This window comes from Gigantopelta aegis, unplaced genomic scaffold, assembly GCF_016097555.1.
Source record: "Gigantopelta aegis isolate Gae_Host unplaced genomic scaffold, Gae_host_genome ctg11577_pilon_pilon, whole genome shotgun sequence".
In the NCBI taxonomy this organism is placed as follows: domain Eukaryota; kingdom Metazoa; phylum Mollusca; class Gastropoda; order Neomphalida; family Peltospiridae; genus Gigantopelta; species Gigantopelta aegis.
In genome coordinates, this window is record NW_024532747.1 from 1 (window position 1) to 6,699 (window position 6,699).

General features: G+C 39.6%; 9 non-coding genes and 1 pseudogene across 9 annotated transcripts; 5 read left to right on the forward strand and 5 right to left on the reverse strand.

Moving 5' to 3' along the window:
* Window positions 1-1,279: 1,279 nt before the first annotated feature.
* Window positions 1,280-1,386, forward strand: LOC121391013. Its single transcript, XR_005960343.1, has one exon. It is a non-coding gene; the product is annotated as a U6 spliceosomal RNA (small nuclear RNA).
* A 177-nt stretch (window positions 1,387-1,563) lies between these two features.
* On the reverse strand, window positions 1,564-1,702 carry LOC121391008. Its single transcript, XR_005960338.1, has one exon. It is a non-coding gene; the product is annotated as a U4 spliceosomal RNA (small nuclear RNA).
* Window positions 1,703-2,239: 537 nt separating this feature from the next.
* Window positions 2,240-2,345, forward strand: LOC121391009. Its single transcript, XR_005960339.1, has one exon. It is a non-coding gene; the product is annotated as a U6 spliceosomal RNA (small nuclear RNA).
* Window positions 2,346-2,525: 180 nt separating this feature from the next.
* On the reverse strand, window positions 2,526-2,664 carry LOC121391014. Its single transcript, XR_005960344.1, has one exon. It is a non-coding gene; the product is annotated as a U4 spliceosomal RNA (small nuclear RNA).
* A 538-nt stretch (window positions 2,665-3,202) lies between these two features.
* On the forward strand, window positions 3,203-3,308 carry LOC121391010. The gene has a single exon (XR_005960340.1). It is a non-coding gene; the product is annotated as a U6 spliceosomal RNA (small nuclear RNA).
* A 180-nt stretch (window positions 3,309-3,488) lies between these two features.
* On the reverse strand, window positions 3,489-3,627 carry LOC121391015. Its single transcript, XR_005960345.1, has one exon. It is a non-coding gene; the product is annotated as a U4 spliceosomal RNA (small nuclear RNA).
* Window positions 3,628-4,169: 542 nt separating this feature from the next.
* Window positions 4,170-4,275, forward strand: LOC121391011. The gene has a single exon (XR_005960341.1). It is a non-coding gene; the product is annotated as a U6 spliceosomal RNA (small nuclear RNA).
* A 180-nt stretch (window positions 4,276-4,455) lies between these two features.
* LOC121391016 lies at window positions 4,456-4,594 on the reverse strand. The gene has a single exon (XR_005960346.1). It is a non-coding gene; the product is annotated as a U4 spliceosomal RNA (small nuclear RNA).
* Window positions 4,595-5,140: 546 nt separating this feature from the next.
* LOC121391012 lies at window positions 5,141-5,246 on the forward strand. The gene has a single exon (XR_005960342.1). It is a non-coding gene; the product is annotated as a U6 spliceosomal RNA (small nuclear RNA).
* A 176-nt stretch (window positions 5,247-5,422) lies between these two features.
* LOC121391018 lies at window positions 5,423-5,545 on the reverse strand (annotated as a pseudogene).
* Window positions 5,546-6,699: the final 1,154 nt, after the last annotated feature.

Sequence of the window (6,699 nt, forward strand, 5' to 3'; positions counted from 1 at the left end):
TAACGATGTCTGCAAAAGTGGCTTGTCTTTCAGGGCAGTCCCACTGGTGATGACCAGCTTTCCCGCACCCAAAGCACAGTTCGGGTTGGTTTCGATATCTAATCGTGAACCACTCGTGGTCCTTTGTTTTTAGCCGTCCCGGGATATCCGTTTTAATGTCAATTTTTAGTGCTCTTTCACCCGTTTTTACGTGTGTGTTGCGCCACGTAGAGTAGTCGCAAGCAACAACAATGGTCCCAAATTTCTTTAGCATAGAATCTATGTTATGGTTTGGGACAGTAAGGGGGAGGCCTCTTACTTTTACCCAGGTACCTCCTGGGTAGCGCGGCTGTAAGACGAAAAGTCGTCCTCTGACGCCAAGACCCTCTAACTCTAATCGGTCGTGCAACTCCTCGGAGTCCACGTGCAGCTCCCAAGTATTCCTCCCTTTTGGGACGAGTGCCAGGAGGTGACGCGCGATCGGCCCTAGGGCCCGGACGATCTCCTCACCCGTAAGGGGGGTGTGAACCCAGGGGCGTGGAGGGTAAAGTGGTCTCCCGTACTCACCACAAGGCGTACTTGTTTCCGTAGCTTGTTCTCCTTGTTCTCCCTCGGACATCCTTGGATGGTTAAAAGGAAAAGACTGGACGGAAAAACAAACAAACAAAACTGAAATTAAACTGAAATAAGGTGATGTAAAATGGATGATATCCAGATGACAAAACCAAGCACAATGCGAAGGGATTGCCACTGCGCAAAGCTGAAAAAAATACACTTTGTCAGTTGGGTTATACGAAAAGACCGTTCTTACATTATACTTTATTTTTGTCTTCTACATAATTCATCACATTGTGCTACATTTGTAACACACAAAACGCTCATTTTAAATATAATCTGAGACGTGCTTCGTTTTGTGCTCCTCGCCGGAACACGATCCGCAGCGTACCAGTGGGAAAGTACAGACAATTTTAGTAATTATCATAATGCGATTCGTTCCTTCATACTGTCGTTTCCAAGACGCTCGTTATGTTGTGACGTCATCGTGGCGCAAACGGCAGTTACCCATCCTTAAAGACAGTACGTTTATTTATGCATGCTGAGAGTCAATGAGACGGTACGATATCGGTTATGGTTGACTTCAGTATTGGAAGTTATGTGTGGCCTCTTTGATAAACATAGACATATGTTCCAGAGAAGAATGCGTAATTTACTACTCTGTATTTATGAATGTTCTAATAACCATCTGCATATACACGTACTACATCTTAGCTATATAAACCGAAAAGTGGCTCCTACTAGTGTACTGTTCACGCAGTACATATACTAAAATTGGAACGATACAGAGAAGATTAGCATGGTCCCCTGCGCAAGGATGACACGCAAATTCGTGAAGCGTTCCATATTTTTTTTCACTAAACACATGAATACAAATACAAATATGCGCGCAAGCATTTACATGACATAATCAACAGAGAAAACAAGCAAACAAGTGAGTAAAAAATCAATAACAACAGCAAATTGTAATGAGAGTGGTTACTTCTTTTAAACTAGACATCTTTAGTTCTTATATTTTGTTTAGAGTAGCCCCCGTAGAGGCAATTAAAAATTGTGCTAGCCGCCCAGTTAAGGGCGTCTGCACGGGGTATTGGGAATAGTTTTCAACTAGCAATAACCACGCCTCGGATACACCTCACTGGCTATGGTATTGCCACTGCGCAAAGCTGAAAAAAATACACTTTGTCAGTTGGGTTATACGAAAAGACCGTTCTTACATTATACTTTATTTTTGTCTTCTACATAATTCATCACATTGTGCTACATTTGTAACACACAAAACGCTCATTTTAAATATAATCTGAGACGTGCTTCGTTTTGTGCTCCTCGCCGGAACACGATCCGCAGCGTACCAGTGGGAAAGTACAGACAATTTTAGTAATTATCATAATGCGATTCGTTCCTTCATACTGTCGTTTCCAAGACGCTCGTTATGTTGTGACGTCATCGTGGCGCAAACGGCAGTTACCCATCCTTAAAGACAGTACGTTCTATTTATGCATGCTGAGAGTCAATGAGACGGTACGATATCGGTTATGGTTGACTTCAGTATTGGAAGTTATGTGTGGCCTCTTTGATAAACACAGACATATGTTCCAGAGAAGAATGCGTAATTTACTACTTGTATTTATGAATGTTCTAATACCATCTGCATATACACGTACTACATCTTAGCTATATAAACCGAAAAGTGGCTCCTACTAGTGTACTGTTCACGCAGTACATATACTAAAATTGGAACGATACAGAGAAGATTAGCATGGCCCCTGCGCAAGGATGACACGCAAATTCGTGAAGCGTTCCATATTTTTTTTCACTAACACATGAATACAAATAACAAATATGCGCGCAAGCATTTACATGACATAATCAACAGAGGAAAAACAAGCAAACAAGTGAGTAAAAAATCAATAACAACAGCAAATTGTAATGAGAGTTGTTACTTCTTTTTAAACTAGACATCTTTAGTTCTTATATTTTGTTTAGAGTAGCCCCCGTAGAGGCAATTAAAAATTGTGCTAGCCGCCCAGTTAAGGGCGTCTGCACGGGGTATTGGGAATAGTTTTCAACTAGCAATAACCACGCCTCGGATACACCTCACTGGCTATGGTATTGCCACTGCGCAAAGCTGAAAAAAATACACTTTGTCAGTTGGGTTATACGAAAAGACCGTTCTTACATTATACTTTATTTTTGTCTTCTACATAATTCATCACATTGTGCTACATTTGTAACACACAAAACGCTCATTTTAAATATAATCTGAGACGTGCTTCGTTTTGTGCTCCTCGCCGGAACACGATCCGCAGCGTACCAGTGGGAAAGTACAGACAATTTTAGTAATTATCATAATGCGATTCGTTCCTTCATACTGTCGTTTCCAAGACGCTCGTTATGTTGTGACGTCATCGTGGCGCAAACGGCAGTTACCCATCCTTAAAGACAGTACGTTCTATTTATGCATGCTGAGAGTCAATGAGACGGTACGATATCGGTTATGGTTGACTTCAGTATTGGAAGTTATGTGTGGCCTCTTTGATAAACACAGACATATGTTCCAGAGAAGAATGCGTAATTTACTACTTGTATTTATGAATGTTCTAATAACCATCTGCATATACACGTACTACATCTTAGCTATATAAACCGAAAAGTGGCTCCTACTAGTGTACTGTTCACGCAGTACATATACTAAAATTGGAACGATACAGAGAAGATTAGCATGGCCCCTGCGCAAGGATGACACGCAAATTCGTGAAGCGTTCCATATTTTTTTTCACTAACACATGAATACAAATACAAATATGCGCGCAAGCATTTACATGACATAATCAACAGAGAAAAAACAAGCAAACAAGTGAGTAAAAAATCAATAACAACAGCAAATTGTAATGAGAGTTGTTACTTCTTTTTAAACTAGACATCTTTAGTTCTTATATTTTGTTTAGAGTAGCCCCCCGTAGAGGCAATTAAAAATTGTGCTAGCCGCCCAGTTAAGGGCGTCTGCACGGGGTATTGGGAATAGTTTTCAACTAGCAATAACCACGCCTCGGATACACCTCACTGGCTATGGTATTGCCACTGCGCAAAGCTGAAAAAAATACACTTTGTCAGTTGGGTTATACGAAAAGACCGTTCTTACATTATACTTTATTTTTGTCTTCTACATAATTCATCACATTGTGCTACATTTGTAAACACAAAAAACGCTCATTTTAAATATAATCTGAGACGTGCTTCGTTTTGTGCTCCCTCGCCGGAACACGATCCGCAGCGTACCAGTGGGAAAGTACAGGACAATTTTAGTAATTATCATAATGCGATTCGTTCCTTCATACTGTCGTTTCCAAGACGCTCGTTATGTTGTGACGTCATCGTGGCGCAAACGGCAGTTACCCATCCTTAAAGACAGTACGTTCTATTTATGCATGCTGAGAGTCAATGAGACGGTACGATATCGGTTATGGTTGACTTCAGTATTGGAAGTTATGTGTGGCCTCTTTGATAAACACAGACATATGTTCCAGAGAAGAATGCGTAAATTTACTACTTGTATTTATGAATGTTCTAATAACCATCTGCATATACACGTACTACATCTTAGCTATATAAACCGAAAAGTGGCTCCTACTAGTGTACTGTTCACGCAGTACATATACTAAAATTGGAACGATACAGAGAAGATTAGCATGGCCCCTGCGCAAGGATGACACGCAAATTCGTGAAGCGTTCCATATTTTTTTTCACTAACACATGAATACAAAATACAAATATTGCGCGCAAGCATTTACATGACATAATCAACAGAGAAAACAAGCAAACAAGTGAGTAAAAAATCAATAACAACAGCAAATTGTAATGAGAGTTGTTACTTCTTTTTAAACTAGACATCTTTAGTTCTTATATTTTGTGTTAGAGTAGCCCCCGTAGAGGCAATTAAAAATTGTGCTAGCCGCCCAGTTAAGGGCGTCTGCACGGGGTATTGGGAATAGTTTTCAACTAGCAATAACCACGCCTCGGATACACCTCACTGGCTATGGTATTGCCACTGCGCAAAGCTGAAAAAAAAAATACACTTTGTCAGTTGGGTTATACGAAAAAGACCGTTCTTACATTATACTTTATTTTTGTCTTCTACATAATTCATCACATTGTGCTACATTTGTAACACACAAAACGCTCATTTTAAATATAATCTGAGGACGTGCTTCGTTTTGTGCTCCTCGCCGGAACACGATCCGCAGCGTACCAGTGGGAAAGTACAGACAATTTTAGTAATTATCATAATGCGATTCGTTCCTTCATACTGTCGTTTCCAAGACGCTCGTTATGTTGTGACGTCATCGTGGCCGCAAAACGGCAGTTACCCATCCTTAAAGACAGTACGTTCTATTTATGCATGCTGAGAGTCAATGAGACGGTACGATATCGGTTATGGTTGACTTCAGTATTGGAAGTTATGTGTGGCCTCTTTGATAAACAATAGACATATGTTCCAGAGAAGAATGCGTAATTTACTACTTGTATTTATGAATGTTCTAATAACCATCTGCATATACACGTACTACATCTTAGCTATATAAACCGAAAAGTGGCTCCTACTAGTGTACTGTTCACGCAGTACATATACTAAAATTGGAACGATACAGAGAAGATTAGCATGGCCCCTGCGCAAGGATGACACGCAAATTCGTGAAGCGTTCCATATTTTTTTCACTAACACATGAATACAAATACAAATATGCGCGCAAGCATTTACATGACATAATCAACAGAGAAAACAAGCAAACAAGTGAGTAAAAAATCAATAACAACAGCAAATTGTAATGAGAGTTGTTACTTCTTTTTAAACTAGACATCTTTAGTTCTTATATTTTGTTTAGAGTAGCCCCCGTAGAGGCAATTAAAAATTGTGCTAGCCGCCCAGTTAAGGGCGTCTGCACGGGGTATTGGGAATAGTTTTCAACTAGCAATAACCACGCCTCGGATACACCTCACTGGCTATGGTATTTTTTTTTTTTTTTTTTTTTTTTTTTTTTTTTTTTTATATTTCAGGCAGGTCCCGAACATGCCGGGTGCCCCATTTATTTCATAAAGCCTCCTTATTTACAATAAACCAGGTTCTCCTTGAATGTGGCCAATAAAAATCTACATATGAGTGTCAGTGCTTGTTTCAAAATAATATACATTTTAGTTAGTGCATGTTTGTGTTTTTGTTTTCTTTATATTATTAGTGTGTGTGACTTAGGTGGTGTGTATTTATAATATCTTAACCTGGTTGACGGACCTGGCCTCCAAAGCTACAAGCCGGGGGGTCCAGGTCTATTTTGTTCTACAGTTTGTGCAATTTACCAATCTTTATCATAGTTTATATGTAATGTCAAGGGCGTCATTGCACGATGCGATGACCCCCTTGAAGCACCAGTGATTTAGGAATTTTTCTTTTCTGTTTGGCCACTCTAAGGCGGCGAAATATTCTACTCGGGGACCCTTGAATATATAAATGTTTGAAAAGAGCCATTTCATTACATGGCTTATCTCCCTCTAGTAATTTTCTGGTTGTCCATATTACCCTTATCGCTTTACTCCAGAGAAAAATTCCCAATTGCGAGGCATAATCTCCAGGCTTATGTTTTATGCCGAAAATCATGGCATACGGATTCAGACGGAATTGTTGCCAAAAAGTTTTTTAAAGATCGGTTCTTTGCTTTATGAATAGTTTTGTTTTGTTGCAGTGAAAAAAGGCATGGAAGACTGAGTCCACTCTGTTGCACACAAGGCACTCGGAGTGGTCGCAATCTTCCAGTCATATAGATGTTTTCTGACTGCAATTACATTTCTAATCATTTTATAAATTAAATCATAGTCGGGATTTTCAATGACACCTTGAATTTAATGTTTTCCAAATGTTTGTGCCAGTTTATGGTTTCATTAAAGGGCTATATTCCACCTGGTTTTTAAATGATGCATCTTTGTAAGTCTTAATAACAAGACTGCGTATATGTCTTTAGTTTTCGCGTCTGTCACGTCTTTTTTCGTGTCACCTATATTGATACGAAGATGGCGTCTAAGTCACCATACAAGGGGTCTTCATTTTGTAGCGTCCATAATAATGTCCGCGAAAAGTTGTCCTGTAGGTCTTTTAATTGGCGATAAAATACCGCG